Source organism: Larus michahellis, chromosome 7 (genome assembly GCF_964199755.1).
Source record: "Larus michahellis chromosome 7, bLarMic1.1, whole genome shotgun sequence".
Lineage (NCBI taxonomy): Eukaryota > Metazoa > Chordata > Aves > Charadriiformes > Laridae > Larus > Larus michahellis.
This window is the reverse complement of record NC_133902.1, coordinates 24,407,281-24,424,726: the sequence shown is the minus strand read 5'-3', so window position 1 is coordinate 24,424,726 and position 17,446 is coordinate 24,407,281. Positions and strand designations below refer to the sequence as shown.

The 17,446-nt window shown below is 43.6% G+C and overlaps 1 protein-coding gene across 5 annotated transcripts in view; it reads right to left on the bottom strand.

Moving 5' to 3' along the window:
• Nucleotides 1–11,238, bottom strand: part of MYO1B (myosin IB) — a 115,518-nt gene extending 104,280 nt beyond the window's left edge. For 4 of the 5 annotated variants that reach the window (XM_074593928.1, XM_074593931.1, XM_074593930.1 and 1 more), the window contains exon 1: nt 11,091–11,238. The gene's annotated coding sequence lies outside the window, so the exon portion shown is untranslated. The remainder of the gene's footprint in view (nt 1–11,090) is intronic. The other variant, XM_074593929.1, reaches the window with a different exon arrangement.
• Nucleotides 11,239–17,446: the final 6,208 nt, after the last annotated feature.

Sequence of the window (17,446 nt, the reverse complement as noted above, 5' to 3'; positions counted from 1 at the left end):
GCTGAACAAACAGCTGTAACCACATGAAGCAATATCATCTTTTCGTAGTCTAACAACGGAGGCTTAATTGCAGTTTAGAAAAACTGACAGCATAATAATTAGACTTCATTAGGACATGTACAAAATGTTCACTGGGACATCATAGAATCATAGAATTGTTGAGGTTGGAAGGGACCTTTAAGATCATCGAGTCCAACCTTTAGCCTACCCTGACAAGAGCCACTTCTAAACCATGTCCCTCAGTGCCCCATCTATCCTTTTTTTAAACACCTCCAGAGATGGTGAATCCACCACCTCCCTGGGCAGCCTATTCCAATGTTTAATAACCCTTTCAGTGAAAAAATGTCTCCTAATATCTAATCTAAACCTCCCCTGACGTAACTTGAACCCGTTTCCCCTCATCCTATCACTTGTCACCAGGGAGAAGAGGTCAGCCCCCATCTCTCTACAACCTCCTTTCAGGTAGTTGTAGAGGGTGATAAGGTCTCCCCTCAGCCTCCTCTTTTCCAGGCATCATCTCCTACTGACACAAACAGTGGCTGAAACTTTCTTCATTAACAGGATTCGGGTCCTTTCTAAGTGTGGAGGGGAGAGGTTTGGTTGTTGCTGCTGGAGGTGTTTGTTGTGGGGGGTATTGTTGGGGTTTTTTGTTTAATTGAGGGTTTGGGGTGGTTTGGTTTTTTTTTATTTTTACATCAGCTTGGTCACAATCTACATTAAGCAGTAATTAGTTGCTATCAATCCCCCACAAATGAGAGCGATGCCTCTTTTGTACCTCTGTTCACATCCTTTGTCACAAGACCACGCACAACACTTGTACCATGTAAAAGGTGCACAGTACCTCACCACAAAACCAAAATAACCTGAGCCATGTATGCAGAAGGCTAATAAAAGACTAGTTAATGTACCTGGGGGAAGGAGTGGGGGGCTGTGTTTGCATTTCTCTAAAGCTACTTTCTGTTACTTTTGCATACTAGTTTGAATAACATTAGCATGGCTATTACCTGCTGTAAGAGACCATGGGGTATATCTATTCTACTATTTCGACTTTATACTCCCAGCAGTACAGGTTTTCAAATTACTTCTAATAATTATTTTGCAACCACAACACAGTAACTGCCACCGGTAATTGCACTCAGGGGTTGATCTATTTCCTAAGTCATACAGTCACGCTAGGTTTTGAGAAAAACATTTGGTCCTCCAAAATTGGTAAGGCACCCTTCTTTAGCACCTGCTAAAACACACTCTTAAAATGATCAAAAGATGTTTGATGCTCCGTTTTTTACCCTGCAAAAGTTCCTTTACGTTTTGGATTATATTGACAGGTTTCAAAGATTATAGGTGTGGAGTAGCCTTTTCCATAAAAGGTTGCTCTGGAGCCTGATTTTTTTTTTTTTTTTTTTTTTTTTTTGTTTGATTAGTTCTGTTTGACAGGGAGAACATCTAGGGTATTTTCAATGCGTAATGCATCTGGAAATAGGTCTTCACTAACAAGACTGTTTGCAGTCCAAAATTCTGGTTAAATTCCCACTGACTTCAGCAGAAACTGGATCCATGGCGGTTTTTTACATTTAGGCTTTTCTTAGTCATTGCCTAACCACAGAGTTTTATAATCATTCCAGGTCCACATCTACAGAAGGGGATGAAATACTCAGGAATAAAGGAGGTCTCTTTTTGGCACATACATTGCCAAGATTCTCTTGAATATTTTTCAAAATAAGGAGCAAAATGTGACTGCAAACCTGAAAATTGGCAAAGGTCCTGCCTTCTTCCCCTAAACCAAAGACTAGATTTCAGATTGACAGTGTTCTTCAGACAACATGATTTTTTAAAAGTTGTCAGTACAGAACACGAACAGAAAGAAAATACCTTCATTCTATTAAAAAAATAATCCACAAAATTTAGCTTTTACTACTGGACGTCTGAACTCCACTAAGCAGGGGTGCCCTTTTAAACTGATCATCTCCATCTTTCAAGCTGCCGCTTAAAGTTTCTGCCAATTTTTTGGGATTCTGCCCAATCCAAAGGTTATGTTTGCATAGCTGTTGCAGAACAGGGGCATGAAAACCAAAACCAAGGTAGCACTTATTTGTTTTGGGGGATCTTCTTTCTTTGTTGTCTGTGACACACCAGTAGCTTGCTAGCACACCAAAACCTGCGTTCAAAAGATTCACCGGTAGCACATCCTTATAAAATACTACTTAAAAATAACCATCCCTCATGAAGTCAGAACGTTTCTTTCAACTGAGGTTTCACTCCTTTGGGAGCGATCCAGCAATCCACTGTAATCTAGTCCTTTCACTTGTACTTTTATTGGAATAGGGTTTGTACTCTCCCTTGCACGCAGCTGCACAGGCAGAGCGAGCCTTGCTCTCCTCCAGTCGGCATCTGAACCACACCATCCCTGATACAGGCAAAAGAGATCTGCTCGCGGTGAGCCGACTGGGGTAAATACCAATGTATAGCACGTCAGTAAGGTGGGTATTAAGAGATGTCTTAATAGTACAGGGTTGATATACCAAAGTACACACTAATCTTCTCCTCAAATGCTTGGGTGCACTGCCTGTTAGGCAGTTGGTGATAAGCCTTGAAGATATGCAGAATGTGAAATAACAGAACAGGTAACACTGCAGTTTCACTCAGCTGCCAACAGCAGAAGGAAAAGCAGCCACAGAAAGTCATCACAGCAGTCACTGAACCACTTAAAACTGGACAAGGACTAACACAAGGCTAATCAGGAGCTTCGGGAAATCCAGGCCCCAGAGGAGGCGTTGGTGCCCCTATCTACCCACCACCAAACCACCCACAATCACTGAGTGTAACTCCTAGAGCGGCTGGGAGACACCACCGTACCCAGAGTTACCCACAGAGCAAGGTCCCAGCCACCCATATTCTCTTCCAAACGGTAAAAGTCTGGGTAAAGCTAAAATTTGCATGGCTGAAAGCACTGTTATTTCCACACCATTCACTTTCCTTTTCCATTTGAAACAGGAGGAAAAGAAGTCACCTGAACACCACCCCAGAGATCTTATTCTTGCCTGTTGCAATTTCCCCCCCTGGAAACCCCACCTGATGTGCTCCTTGTAATATTTATAAATCATATTTGGCATGTTTTTAGTCTAGTATTTTATAAAAATAAGACAAATCATGCTAGCTGTATGTGTCTTGGTCTATGTATCCACCCTCTCATACATGCCTAATACTGAATTTCATTCAAAGGACAGAGGAGTAAAAGACAACAGAATAGCTATTTTTCCCTGCGTTTGTAAAAGCAGGCAGGAGAGGAGATCTGAGCATAAGCGACCCATCAGAGACACAAGCTGCAAGGAGAACAAACACTTTATTAAGTACGACAGAGCCACTGCAGAAGAATGGCCTCGCAAAATTCCCTAGCCGCAGAAAAGCTTCAAATGGAAATTATTGCTTCTTTGCAAGTCAATCCGTCACAAGAGAAAAACCTGCGGGAAGTCAGACTCGATTAGTCCCATTTCTCCCAGGACTAGCTGCCAAGGTAACACAGTGGTGCAAGGTTTCAACCTACAATTTGCCATCACTGTCTATTCTGCACATGTTTCTCTTCAGCAAAACACTGCTATTTTTAATGAAAAGCGGGGAGGAGAAAATAAAAAAAAATAAATTGGATGCAAGTGGTGGAGGAAGAGGAACCAGTATTTGTCCAAACACATGCTAAAAAGCATCTTTTTAACAGCAGAAGAGGCTTAGATAAATTATGTGTACTGTTAGACATGTTTGCTTGTCTCAAGTGTTGAACTAGATCCACAGTTTTGTCATTTTCATGCTCAACAGTCATTTTCAGTAGGACACTTGAAATCACAGGTTAAAAGTCATCAATTTTTAAATCAAGGTATCTCCAGCTATTCCTGTGTATCTCTTGATAAGAGATCTCTCAGACCACGGGAGAAGTTCAAGAAGCTGCATTTCAACACACAGTAATCACCCTTGTCCAGATGTCCGTGAAGTCAGAAGCCAGCAAACAGTGTTCTTATTAACATCCGGCATGATAAAAGGCATTTCCAAATGAAATGTAACACTTTGCAGATTTAGAGAGGGACACCTTCCTAAAATATCAATAGAAAGCACCTCCCTCCAACACAAGGAAAAGAGCCGATCTCACAGATACCCACAGGTACTGCGCTTTGCCCCACTTTGTCTCAGCAAGAACCATCATCTGGCAGTTTTGGGAAGCAGAAAGATCTATTCACATGGGATACACGCAAGCTTCCCCTGTGGCAGAAATCATTTACAAGATACAAGGAGCTCCAGCTCTACCCTTGTTTGCCAAAAGGGTTTTCCAGGGTTTCTCCCAGAGTGAACTTTGTTTTAACACAGCGTGGAACTCTTTGATCAGTGAAGGTAATCTCCAGAGCCCTTTTAACTCCCTGACAGCCTGAGAATGGAACAATGGCAATGGTAGCTGTATCTGTTCTGCATGTTCGACACCAGCGCCAAAACCACTGTATCATACAATCATGACTCCTATACTGCACTCCTCCAGAGCGTGATTTTTCAGCCTTCTAATCTTTCAGGAGTGACAGTTCCTACAGTGGGCCTAATTTCTAGACTAAATTTATTCACAGTCGCCTAACATCCACTTTTTGCTTGGGCTAATGCTATAGGGTTTTTTTGTTTTGGTTTTAAATTTAAATGTGTTTTCTCCCTCCTGGAAAACATTTAGAGAGGATCTTCTCACGGTCCTCATTCTGAATAAATAACCAGGATTGCTCATTTTCCTCTCAGCAGCTTCTCCATCCCCCCATCCCAGTAGCCCTTTTCTGCTCCGACTGCTATTTGAGCCCATCTTTGCCGAGTGGGGTTAACCAAGGCTGTACAGAGGATTCCTGGTATGTTGTGGCAGCAATATTTCCTCTCCACAATCAGAAGCATTTCTTCCGAGAGAGGGGGATTCGTTTTCACCCTCTTCACTACTCTCTTTCCTTCTCCGAAGCTTCACCTGGAATCAGGACTTCCCCAGCTTACCCTGTGCGACTGAGCTCGACCGCTCCATCAGTCACAGACCTACTCTCACAGGTGAAAACTAGAAAGGGTCTCCAGACACCGAGTAACCAGTTACTTAGTGGTTTAACTGTAAGGTTTAACTTGCTTAGCTTGTAGGTTTAACTACTCCCAAAAATGATCTGCCTCTCAACCCCTACCATCTTCCTTCTGACCTCTCCAAGCCGCTCCTGATGAGAAGGGAGAGCAGGTGGTATTCCTGCCACAAGTTAGACATCCCAGGTATTCCGTCTTTCACATCTGAGCAAGATCCCCACTAGCAAAAGCTTTTTTCTCCGCCCTAAAGCAAGAAGCTCTAGTAAAGCTACTTGACCGACGGTTAACTGGTCCCTGGAGTCCCAGAAAAAATGGCACCTCTTCATCTCTCAGTCAGCATCGCCAGTACCTCTGCTAAGCTGCTTATTTGCTTCCACAGAGGAACAATGGAGAGGATTAGTACCAACTTCGCTCTCTTCAAAAGCAGAACTAACCCATTACAGTGCCATCCAAAGAGTCTTTAGGCAATAAGGACTTTAAGGATACCTCTTTAATCTAAATAGACACCATTAACTGTCCTACAAACTGTTTTAACACAAAGGCGTTAAAATACAGAGAGTAGGTGCAACTTCCTTTGATCGTGCTTTCCCAAGATACAGAACTCAACATTCAGTAGTTTCCTTGTTTCATTTCTGAGATGCAGGTTTTTCAAAGGTCAGTGGAAAATTTAAAGCACAGTATCGGGACATTACATATGCTCTACTGTGCACAAGAAATGGTTACCTTAAGGTCAAGCCTTTACAAAGATATCCGAACACAAGTGTGCTCTTGCAGACACAAGGAAGAAGAGACTCCACAAAGAAAATGCATATAAGAGGGTAGAAACATTTCAGGATGTGGCTGGTCTGTACCTGGTTTTATTTCCATTGTAGGAAGTCCTGCCGTTTAAATTATTCTTATTTCTAATTCAAAGTACCCCCAGTAGCGCTTTAAAGCACAAAAACTATGAACATTATGGAAAATTACAGAAAAAGGAGCAGACAGAGAAAAGCCAGAGAGCCCACATACAGAGCATATTTGTGGGCCCAGGAAACTTGTACCAATGCTGACCAGGCTGTGGTTGCAAACTTTTAAAAACTGCTTTCTGCTGACAGTAGGGAAAAATTAGTCTCTCCTTGTTGCCTGTATTTAGAAAATAAAGAAATCTACAGCAAGCAATTCTGATAGTGCAGTACCCACCAACCCTTCTGTTACTCAGCACCAATTCCTCAAAATCATGTCCTCCTTTTCCTCCTTCGTATACAGCTTTTCTTTCTTCCTGCTATCTTTGTTTTTCATGGTCCCCTTGCCCAACAGCGTAAGGACTTCTACCAATATAAAACCCTCATAAGGACGTCTGCCTCTACAAGAGAGGGAGAACAAGGCAAAGTTTACGAACATAATTAGTACACCCACATCAAAGCAATTCAGAGGCAGCACTGCACAAAGTCAGGGACAAAGCAATTACCTAAAGCCCAAGATACACCCACTCCCCACCCCTGCAAAGGAGAAAATCTTTGTGACAGTAAGTGTTTCTCACCCTCGCTCCTTGGAACTCTGGATATTTGGATTCCTTATCTTGGGCCTTCGGCTTGTTTGCTGAAATGTTAAGTCTGGCTGCTTAGGCTAGAGGCCACCTCTTGATTGCTTTCACCCCAAAGGCTTGAGCATTAGTGTGTGTGTACAAGCGTGTGTATATGTTTTCCACTGGAGAGAAAGGATGCTGCTCTTCCCTCTGGGGTCCACTACTACAGCTATACTGCCTGGACAGAATGATTCCCCAATCAGTTTGCATCTGAGAAGGGGACTTCATATGTCTTCTTCACCTCTAAAACCTTATTTTGAAAGTTCAGTCTCTGCTATCGAAAACACTTTCATCACCACAGTGACTTTGCTAGCGGAATTAAAATCAAGAAACGGACACAATTTTATTTGCTGATACCTTATGGGAAATTTCCCAGCAACAAGGAGTTGGGAGAGAAGAAGATCAAATGTCTGCATGGCTTTCTCCAAAAGCTATACCACTAGCTCTTCACATGCAAAAAGACAATTTGCATGGTTCTAGCCCTGCAGCTGGATGACAAATTAGTCTAAAACCTTGAGTCTGCAGGCAACACCAAAGACTATACAGTTACTTAAACAAAGGTAAGCAAAAGGTGAGATAAACTGCTGGGTTTTACAAGTTTCTTCAAACACCGAGCAAAGGATCAAAAATGGCAGGAGTCGCTGAAAATGGCCATGCATACCACAAAAACACACTCCAGCTCTACTGAAAGAAGAGTCTGTCACAGGCTGGGCTGGTCCCTGAGGATCACGTCACACATCTCACAGTTGCCCATCTCCCAGATACAGGATACGACTGCAACAAGCACGATATGCCAGTGGCTTCAGGAGGATGGAGGACAGGCATAAGAGGTAAGTAAAGGAGGAGAGGCCACTTGCTTAGAGGAAAACAGCTTGGCAGGAGGCCAAAGGCAAAAATGGTGAGGAACAGTGGAAAAGAGTTAATGTCACTACTGAAGTATGGATGCTGGGAAGCCCAGGCAGAGCTACAGAAAGACCTCCTTTATTTGCTCAGTGAGCAGAGGCACTTCTCCTATTCAAAGGAAGAAACACCTACTATTCATCTTTCGTATGTTTTTAGATATGTGAAAGCACATGGAAAGGTTTTGAGAACCCCACCTTTCTCTTCCCCATTACTCTCCCCCAAGACAGAGCTTAAGTCCAACAGCAAAATAGAGGAGATCCTGGTCTCCACACTGGGTTCAGATACCAAAATCTGGAGTCATAAAATCCAAAAGAGCAAAGCTTTCACCATCTACAAACAAAATGGAGCACAATCGTAAAGGGTGAATATTTTGAGATTAATACTCATACCCACCACAAAAGACTGACAAAAAGATCCTTGTTGCAGTTCCAGTATTCTCTTTAATAGCTACTTCACAGCACATGATAAAGAGTTGCAACCTTTTCCACCAGCACAAAACAAAAATCTTTACTTTTCCTTTCTTTTTTTTTTTTTGTTTTGTTTTCATTCTAGGAACTACAAAACAAAAGAAAATTAATGTTATTCTTTACTGCTTCTTTACGACAAAGCATGCCTTGATGTTAGTTTATACATCAGAAATCAAGCTCTGGTTTCCTTTTTGGAGGATATAAATGGAGAGGTTACATAAGGGTGTAATAGGAGCTGTTACTTCCTTTCCCAGTTGAAGAGAAAAAGCTGTGGATCAGGTTACAGACTCAAGGGCTGGTCATCACTACTGCAGCCTTCCTAAATTTTTTGCCAGTAGTCCCCCAACAAACATGAGAAGCTACTTAGGTACCTTTTATTTCAAAGCAAGAAGGCTCTGATAATTTAAGACTAAATACATAGCTATTAGTGGGGGAAAAAAAAAAAAAAGCCTTTATTTTTGCCTTTCATCAAGCTCAGGAAATTCCCTAAGCTTGACGCATACGATCACTCAAGTCACCATTTTGCATTTCAGTTTGTTCTTCATTAGCACAACAAAAAGGATGAAGGAAATATGAGGTAAGATTTATAGGATGGTCTGACATGTGAGCTGTGCTAAAAAAGCTTAGCACACCAACAGAGCACTTAACTTTGGTGGGTATGTTAGCGTTTGTCCCAGCTCTGACCACCCAGGGCAAGCAAAAGGAGGAAATGCTGAGTGTCCAGATTGGCCTGCACGAGCACTAAGCTGTTCTCCAAACCATCCCACTTGTGCTTTCTTCACCTTCCTCTCCAATTCCCAAGCCACTGCTATTACTGCTGCTGAAGGAAGATGAGATCAGGCTCCAACACGAGGAATTTCTGTTCCCACAGAGCTCAGAGAAACCGGATGATCTCAGAGGATCATGTGAAGAAAGTCCATGACACTTCCATGAGGCAGAGTATCTTCAGTATACTGCCAGCAGTTTCTTAAGAGTGCACAGTGGGAAAAATTAATGGCTTTGCTTATGTTTCCAATTTCTCTCTCCCACTTCCTCCTCTGATTTGCCAGACTTTTATTTTCCCTTCCCCCTACTAGAAGTACTAGTAGGCTTGCAAGGTACGCTTGCCCTTCTAAAGGGAATTACATCAAGTCTTGCACAACATTTGAAAGGGCTAACACACATAGCTAAATTAAACTACCATCCCCTGGCATCGTTTCCTCATGGAGTTCCTCCCCACAGACGTGATTTAACAAGGTCTCTTAGAAAAAAAAGAGGAAAGAAAAAAAGGCAAGTTTCTGTGATCTAACACACTTTCATCAGTTCTTTCACCTTTGCCTTGCGGAGCACTCAATCTGTTTGTGGTACCCATATGGAGCCAGAAGCTTTTAAGATGTCCATCAAATACGCCACCGAACACCACATAGGTGTTTTCTGAAACATCTTCTTTCCTAAGGACAAGAGGGAACTTGTGGTAACCTAATACACCAGTAATCGCCACATGATGGTAAACACCGACATGAGCGGTGACCACTGTATGTTACTCTGGGAATAACGGGACCACTACAGCTATTAGACTTTCATACAGAATCAAGCCAGAGGCAGCATGTTGCATTAAGCACTAAATTAAAGACTTTCTTAAACCTGGGCCTGGGACAACTGGAAATAAAAACACATGAAGAGAAGAACGTCATTACCTTTAATATGTTTAAAAGCGGCCAAGCCCTGAACTCTACTTTAACAGATGGGTCAGACTATTTCTGTTCCCTAACACTGTGCGCTTTTGGGGAAAGCCTTGTTTTTGACACAGGGCTTGACAAAGTGATGATTCATCCAGGGAAGGATGGACAGCTTGTTGCCAGCCTTAATTCACAATTAACAATAGGACAGACGGATACAGAAAACTCATGATTCTACAAAAATATTGCAAAGTCAGCCATTTTACCTGACCTTTATATTTTCCACTGGTAATTCCTGATCTGGATCTATTTTAAATAGTTTCTCCAACATACATTTTAAGAGTAGTTAGCTTTGATTTCGTTACTGTTACATTTGTCCCTTAAAACAGCGGTCCTGATTAAATACATGGCACTTGCCCTAATGACATCATCTGAAATTGCAAAGGTTTAAATTACTTGAAAACGCAAATAGCAGGCATGCGCATGGACATACAAGCACATGGGTACCACAGGCAAGACAAGCGTGCGCTGCACCTATGCACTTCGTGACCGTCCCACCAGCCCCTCTCCCTGCAGGCCCTGCTGGGATGACCATTGTTTTGTGCGGGGGGAAATCTGGCGACTCCGAGGAACAAAGGGATGCCCTTCCCGAAACACAGCGGCAGCAGATGTCCTACACAGAATCACCACTGTCTCGGCCTCCATAGGCGCAGTCAGTCTTAGTTGGGAGGCTACACCAAGCTGTCCCCTCGAGCAAGCTCTTTGGGACAACGACCCTGCCCTGGAAAGCCCTTCCTCGAGCCTATCTCCAAAAGTTACCCGACGGCAGAATTCATCATCCTGCTCCCAGTCACCGACACTCTTCCCACGGTCCTCCCCCTTCCCCTTCCCCGAGCCCGCTCTTTTGAATTAAGCGAAGCCACGCACACACGGTAATTATTTTAGACAAGAAGAAACAGATGCCACGGTCTCTTTCCAGAAAAAGCACACACACGTTCTTATTTTAAAGGGTAAGATCCGGACCATCTCTGCGTGTGTGCACACCAGCATTCACGCCTAAATTTAAGCTGCCTAAAGCCCACAACCATCCACTAGATGCTAACGAAAGCCACAACCCCCGTAAATCGTCCCAAAGCCGCAGTTTTGCCCCGGCAAAGGACGCCCGGGGTTCCCGTGCTCGGCTCCCGGCACCGCCGCCCCCTCCTCGCAAAGGACCCGGCGCCGAGCCGCCCCCTACCCCCAGCCTCTCCAGCAGCGGCCCCGACCCCATCCCGGCGGCGGGTCGGGTCCCGTCCCGCCAGGCTGTCCGCGCCGGAGCCCCGCCGGGGCGCAGAGCTCCACGCCCCGCAGCCCCCGGTCCCGCACAACAAAGGGGTCCGGGGCCGGCCCGTGCGGGCAGCGGGGATGCCGGGGTAGGGAAAGCCGTACCTCTGCCGGGGGGGCGAGCCGTACCTCTGCCGCCGAAGGGCGCTGCCCGCCGTCCCGCGGCAGCCCCGACGCCTCCCGCCCGGAGCCGGCGGCGGACGCTGCCCTGCCGAAGCCGCGGCGGAGCGGAGCGGGGCTCAGCCCCAGCCCCGGCCCCGGCCCCTCCCCGCCCGCCAGGGGCGGAGGCGCCACCGCCCGCCGGCCCCCGGCAGCGCCCGCCCGCCCGCCCCGGCCTCGCAGCGCCGCCCGGTGGGCGCCGGTCCTCGGGCCGGGGGCTGCCCGGCCCGCCCCGCCCCGGAGCTCCGCCGCTGCCCGGCTCCAGCTGCATCCAGCCCCCCCTTTCCCAGCCTGTGGCAATGGCAGGTCCCCCCGGATCAGCCCCCGCAGGGGCTGAGCAAGGGCAGGTGCGCCGAGCCGGAGCCCTCCTCACCTGGGCTCCCCCCTGTGATGCAAAGGGGGTGTGAGCGTGTGTTTCACCCGTCCTGTTTGCTGTGACTTGTGTGCCTCAGACCTGTAAACCATCTGCAGTTCTCCAGTTATACCCTAGAATTAATTTTATTTTTTTCCTATATAGTTCACCTTTAGCCTTTGAAAACTAATCAAGAGAAACTGACCTATTTTAGCATGAAACCCAACATCCCCCGACTGGATTTCTGCAATAAGGTTTTCGGCACCTCCTCAAACCATACCAGCATTTTAAATGTAAGCACCCAAAACTATTTATAGCGAGCTTTGACAATACATACCTTATCTGCCCAATCCTGGCCCCGATAAGCACACAAGCCACCAACAATGTAGGGCAACCACGCCGTTGTGTGGGGGAAAAAAAAAAGAAAAAAAAAAAAAAAGGAAGAAAAACCCCTAAGGACTGTGTTCATACCATGTTTCAGCCATTCCCTGGCCTGAAACTGGGTCTGAGGGAAAATCAGCAGACATTTCTCCCCACCCCCATTAAAAACTCCCCAATGCACAGATGAAACAGGGGAGGATTTAGGTCTATATATTACACTCACACACTTCCTGGCAAAATACCCCACATGAAAAGTTTCGCTACACGTGCTTTTTCCTAAGAAACCAATTACCACATTATCTTGTAGTTATTTCTTTTTGTGATCACAAGTAGGCTTTTTCTGAGCTGGCTTGGTTTTAAACAGCAACAAGCTTCAATTCAACTACAGGTTAATCTTACATTTCACGGATAACAGTGAAGAGGACTTGAACTGCACACACACAACCAAAACTCTTCAGTACGTGGAAGAAATCCAGCTTACAACTCCAGATTCAATGTGATCAGAACCAAATAGTAAAGAAGCAAAATGCATTTTAAAAGCCTTTCTCATTAAAACATTTCAGTTATTTCATGGCCAATACTGTATGTTCAGCTACAGATGCCATTTCTTAGTAGTCCTTCTGTGCATAGAAAGAGATTGTGTTCTCACACAATTTTCCAAATCTGTAACTATATAAATGTTAGAGACAGCTTTCGGATTAATTTGAGGAACTAGAGCCCTACAGCCCTACTAATTCATAGATTCATCACTACTTTATTATCTGTAGATTTTCCTAGCAGATGCTTAGCTCCTAAGATTTATTTCACCCTTAAATTTTTGTATCAGTAAAAATAATGACCACTTTAATCAGAAGTGGTAAAGACTGTTTCAAAAAAATATTTTTCCTACTGAAAAATTGAAGGCTTGGTCAAAACTCTATGGATGGATTCTGTGACAGTTCTGATGCAGGTATTTTCAGGAAGATAATTTAGGTTTGGGGTGGTCTGAAAGAGACACAGGCAAGAACCATTTCTGAGCAGCACCATGACCCCGTCCTTTTGCCCGGCTCTCCATTCAGGTGAGTGCTTTGCTCATGACTCAGCTTGCTGTTCTGGGACATAGTTATTGCATTCTTTCCCAATTAATATGGGGGGCGGGGGGAAGTAATTTCCTTTTACTCCAAATCTAAATGAAAACTAAATTCAAGCTTTTGTAAGGAAAGCAGTTGCTGTAAAGCCAACACTGTTTATCAACAACGCACCCGGAACAGTAACATCACGAGACAGTGACTGCAAACATCTCACAGATAAAGTATCTATTTCAACTTTACACATCAAAGTTACCATAAGTCATTACTTTGGCATGAAAATACAAAATATTCTACCTCCGAGGTTAAAATCCTCCATTTCATCCAAAGAGAAATGTCAACACAGAAAAAAAAGCAGTGTAGCGTTCCTTCGATGGTCCTACCACTGTGCTTCAAAAGGGTTAACAGTGGCTACTTCTCAGATGCCCTCTTCATGCCCATTTGATCCTTAGATTCCCGGAAATCGGAATGTCTATCTGTAACAGGTGGTGATATTTGGTAGCATTTATAACACAGATAATATTAAGCATCCTCATGAGGCTGCCTTGTCCTCCAGGAAACGAACCAAAAATACCCAGAGTTTTCACCTAGCCTTCCAGCTCTCCATTCCCCCTTTGTTTCAGATCTGCATGAAAGAAGATATCTCATTACCCATCCTTATCCTGGGGCAATTTTCAATGCTCACTCTTTATAAAATGTGAGTTAGCATCCTATCGCTGTATCTTACACTCTTTGTTCTGTCCTGGCTTATTAAAAAACATTGGTCCTGAAACCCGTGTTCTTTCCCTAAAGAAAGTTAAGGCAATACAAAGGGTATCACAACTCCATCTAGAATATTTTTTTTTTCTTCTTTACTACATCCACTGGACTACCATAATTACCACTGACACAATCTGCAATAAATTAAAAAAAATCTAAAACGAACTAAGAGACATACCTGGTCACAGATGATCAGGCAGATACCAAGAATTCTTTTCTTTAAGAAATGTCTCATTTCTTAAAACCAAATGGTATATCCTGGACCATGTAAGAGATTGGGGGTAATCAGTATTCAACGCACATACAGGTTTCTTTTGAACATTAGATATAACCTAGAGGATATTTAAGGGGAATTTCCAACTACTGAATCATTAAATATGCTTTCTTTAGCACGCACACATCGTTCTGAAAGGGCATAGGCAGAGGCTTCATTGGCAACAGCCTACATCAATTTCAGAGAGAAAATGGGAATGTGGCTGCGTCCCTGTTTTGCAGCTCCCAAATCACGGGCTCACCAGAAGCTGTGGCAGACATCCATGTACATCAGAGCAGTTTAGGAGCTGCTTATTTACAGATGACCCTTTTTTTTTTTTCTTTTTTTGGACGTTTCCACAGGGTGGATTATAGTTTCTTGGATTTCTGAATTACAGCCTTAAGACCTACGGCTTCACAAGCCAAGCAAGTCAGATACACAACCAACTGTAAAACTAGCTGTTGCTAAGATTGCAAGGACAAAACTGTGGAGATTCAGGGACCGCTTTTGACTGACAAACCACAAATTAAATACACAACAGTCCTTAAATTTGCCCATGACAATCCCTGGCAATTAGAAGAGCACTAGTTAATGGCTAGAAGTACTTCCTAGCCAATCCCGCCGAGAAAAGAAGGCAAAGAATAGCTGAACCAGCCACTTCAGAGAACAAAACCAGAACTACTGTGAACCAAAATTTGTACTGCCTGTCAGGATTTGCAGCAAGGCAGGACAGTAATCTAGGCTCAGTTGCATTCATGGCTCTAGGATGAGGTTAGTTCCCTAGACACATAGGAACATCTGACATTAGATAAAATTGGATGGGAGGTAGAAGTGCTCTCAAATGCATTTACCTATTTGAATCATGCATTTAAATACCATAATTAAAAAATCAGTACTTCAGACAGATATTATTATTTATAACTTAAAATGATCTTTCAATAGTTTTGTTTTTTGTTTGGTTTTTTTTTTTTAAAAAAAAGAGAAAACAAAACCAATCATTTTTCTTAATCTTTCTTTCAGACACCGAGGATAGTTACTGATTGACATGATTTATTATTTCGTATTAGTTTGGATACACAGTTCTCATATATGGAGAGATGAACTTTGTGAGATCAAATTATTCCTATTCATAAATGAGGAAATGGAGGCAGCAAGAATAACTCAACTAAAAAAATACAGCAATTCCTTGACAGAGCTGAAAATATAATTTAGATGTCCACGTTTCCAATCTCATGCTTAGCCACAAGACCATGCTGAGTCATTTTTCCTGTACTCAGTGAGAAAATTCTGCACACTCATAAAATGTTGCAGCTATATCTCTGTTCTAAATCCTACAGTAGCTACAATAGTTTTCCACTTCAAGCTAAAAAAAAAAAACAAAACACAAAAAACCAAAACAGTACTCATAAGACAATGACAGGAAATTTTGTTTTAAGACTGAGCACAGGGATTTAACAATAATAGTCTCTGGCTTCTTTGTCATGGAAAATGGCCACAGGTTTGAGCTCTGTCTGCACACAAGTGAATGACTCAACAAACAAGCTGCCAGTCGTCCACAGAATTCCAGTTTTGTGACTGGAAAACCAGAAAGCAAAGACTGTACATAAATACAGCTCATCCTTCACCCACTTGTGGCAAATTAAATTGCATGCAAGGCAGAATGAACGAGAGTGGCTCCGTACAGCCACATGCTGGAATGCTCCTCAGGTGCTTTGGAAAGCATCGGTTAATTCAGTACTGAGATAGATCATCTGCCTCCCCCAGCTATGGATCCTATACAGGATTTGTATTCCCATCTGTCAAAACACTGTCGAGTTTCCATTTTGCCATAATGTCTCCTCATTTTGCCCAACAGGGGCTTTCCCTTTTTGTCCAAAGGCAGCAATATGCCTTCAATTAGCATGGTATTTTGTCCTTTGCAGCAAAGACCTGTGTAAGACAGCCCGAGGGTCTAGACTTAGAATTCAAGAGAAGAGGTAACCCCAGGGGAAATTTCACCCTGTGTGTTGGCATTAAGCACGGGACAGTAGAGGCAGCATTCACTTTTTTCTGGCTGATTCAAGCTAGAAATCAGTTTGGTACATGACGCAAGCTACCAAAGTCCCTGAACCAAACTGGTACATTTCACACTAATGGTCTTCTGATAGCCAAGAAACCCCCAGTATGGAGGTGGCTCAGCCCTCACCTCATCCCACCACACACCAGCTCTGTCTAGCAGCTGAGAACTCCCTCAGCTCAGAGACATCAACATATTTGGGCTTGTCAAAAGGCACATTTGGAGAAGTGGCCCCTGTCAATGCTAACACTGGCAAGCTCTTTACGTTAGCATAACCAAGTTACAATGGGGACACATTAGAAGTTTCATTTCCACAGTTCTTTCCTTTGAAAACAGATTTAAAAATTGACTGTGTATAAATCTAGGGGCAGCTGATACAATTCAACAGAATTTCCCCAGAAATAGGTTTGAGTGTCCTCCTCAGCAGCCAGCAAGGAGGAAGGACGGAAAAACTCCCAGAGAATCCAACACGGGCAGACTCTGCAGCTCTGTGAGCCCGTCGCACAAAGGCACCTCCCCAGTCTGATCCAGTGGTCCCAGCAGCCAGGCCCAGTCGCCACCAGGCAGAACGAACCTCTGTGCAGTTCATCTGCTCTGAAGGGCTGAGCATCTCCTTGTTACGTACCTGGGGGATTATTTTCTGGTTTCTCTCCATAAGCACCTGGGATGCAACGCACAGAAAAAATGGACTCCCCAGGGAAGCAGGTACTACACCGTCTGATGGACTCAATAGCTGCTGGATCAGCACATCGAGTCACGAAACCAGGAGTTCCCAGACAGGTTTTCTTCTCTTCCTATTTTTTAAATAAACCATAGACAACTTTCCCTGCTAACACGCCTTAGTTAGTCTTCCCAGTATAGTTTCTTCAGTCAAACTACCCAAACATCTGTGCTTTTCAGTTCAAGAGTAAGTATATCCATTAAAATTAAGAAAAAAAAACAGGAAAAAAAAAGAAAATGAAAATCATAAGAAGGCTATGAGAACCTTCTGAACTGCCACCCCATAATTCTGCAAACATGGAACGTATTTTCAAGAGCTTAAGGAAGAATTTGCTCAGAGGTAACACTTGCAATTTCAGACTTCCTAAATAATATTCCCACACACACTCAAAGGATTGTATTGTTGATGTTATGGAACAGGGCAAAGTCCCATTTTTCCTATTATAACAAATTAATCTTTCCTCCCTCTGAAAAAGAAACTTTTAGGAGACATGGCTGCATGCATCCCTTTGCAAACACCCCCTCAAGCAAATCATAAAAAATGTAATTAAGGGAAAGTCCTCTGTTATCGAGGACTCTGCTTAGAAGGAAAACTTGTGCCTGTATTAAAGATATGGGACTACGACTCTTCCTGCAAACAAAATTACCCAACGCAAAAGCGTTGGAATTGAACTGCAGAATAAACCCAAGTATATTATAATAATAAATCCTGCA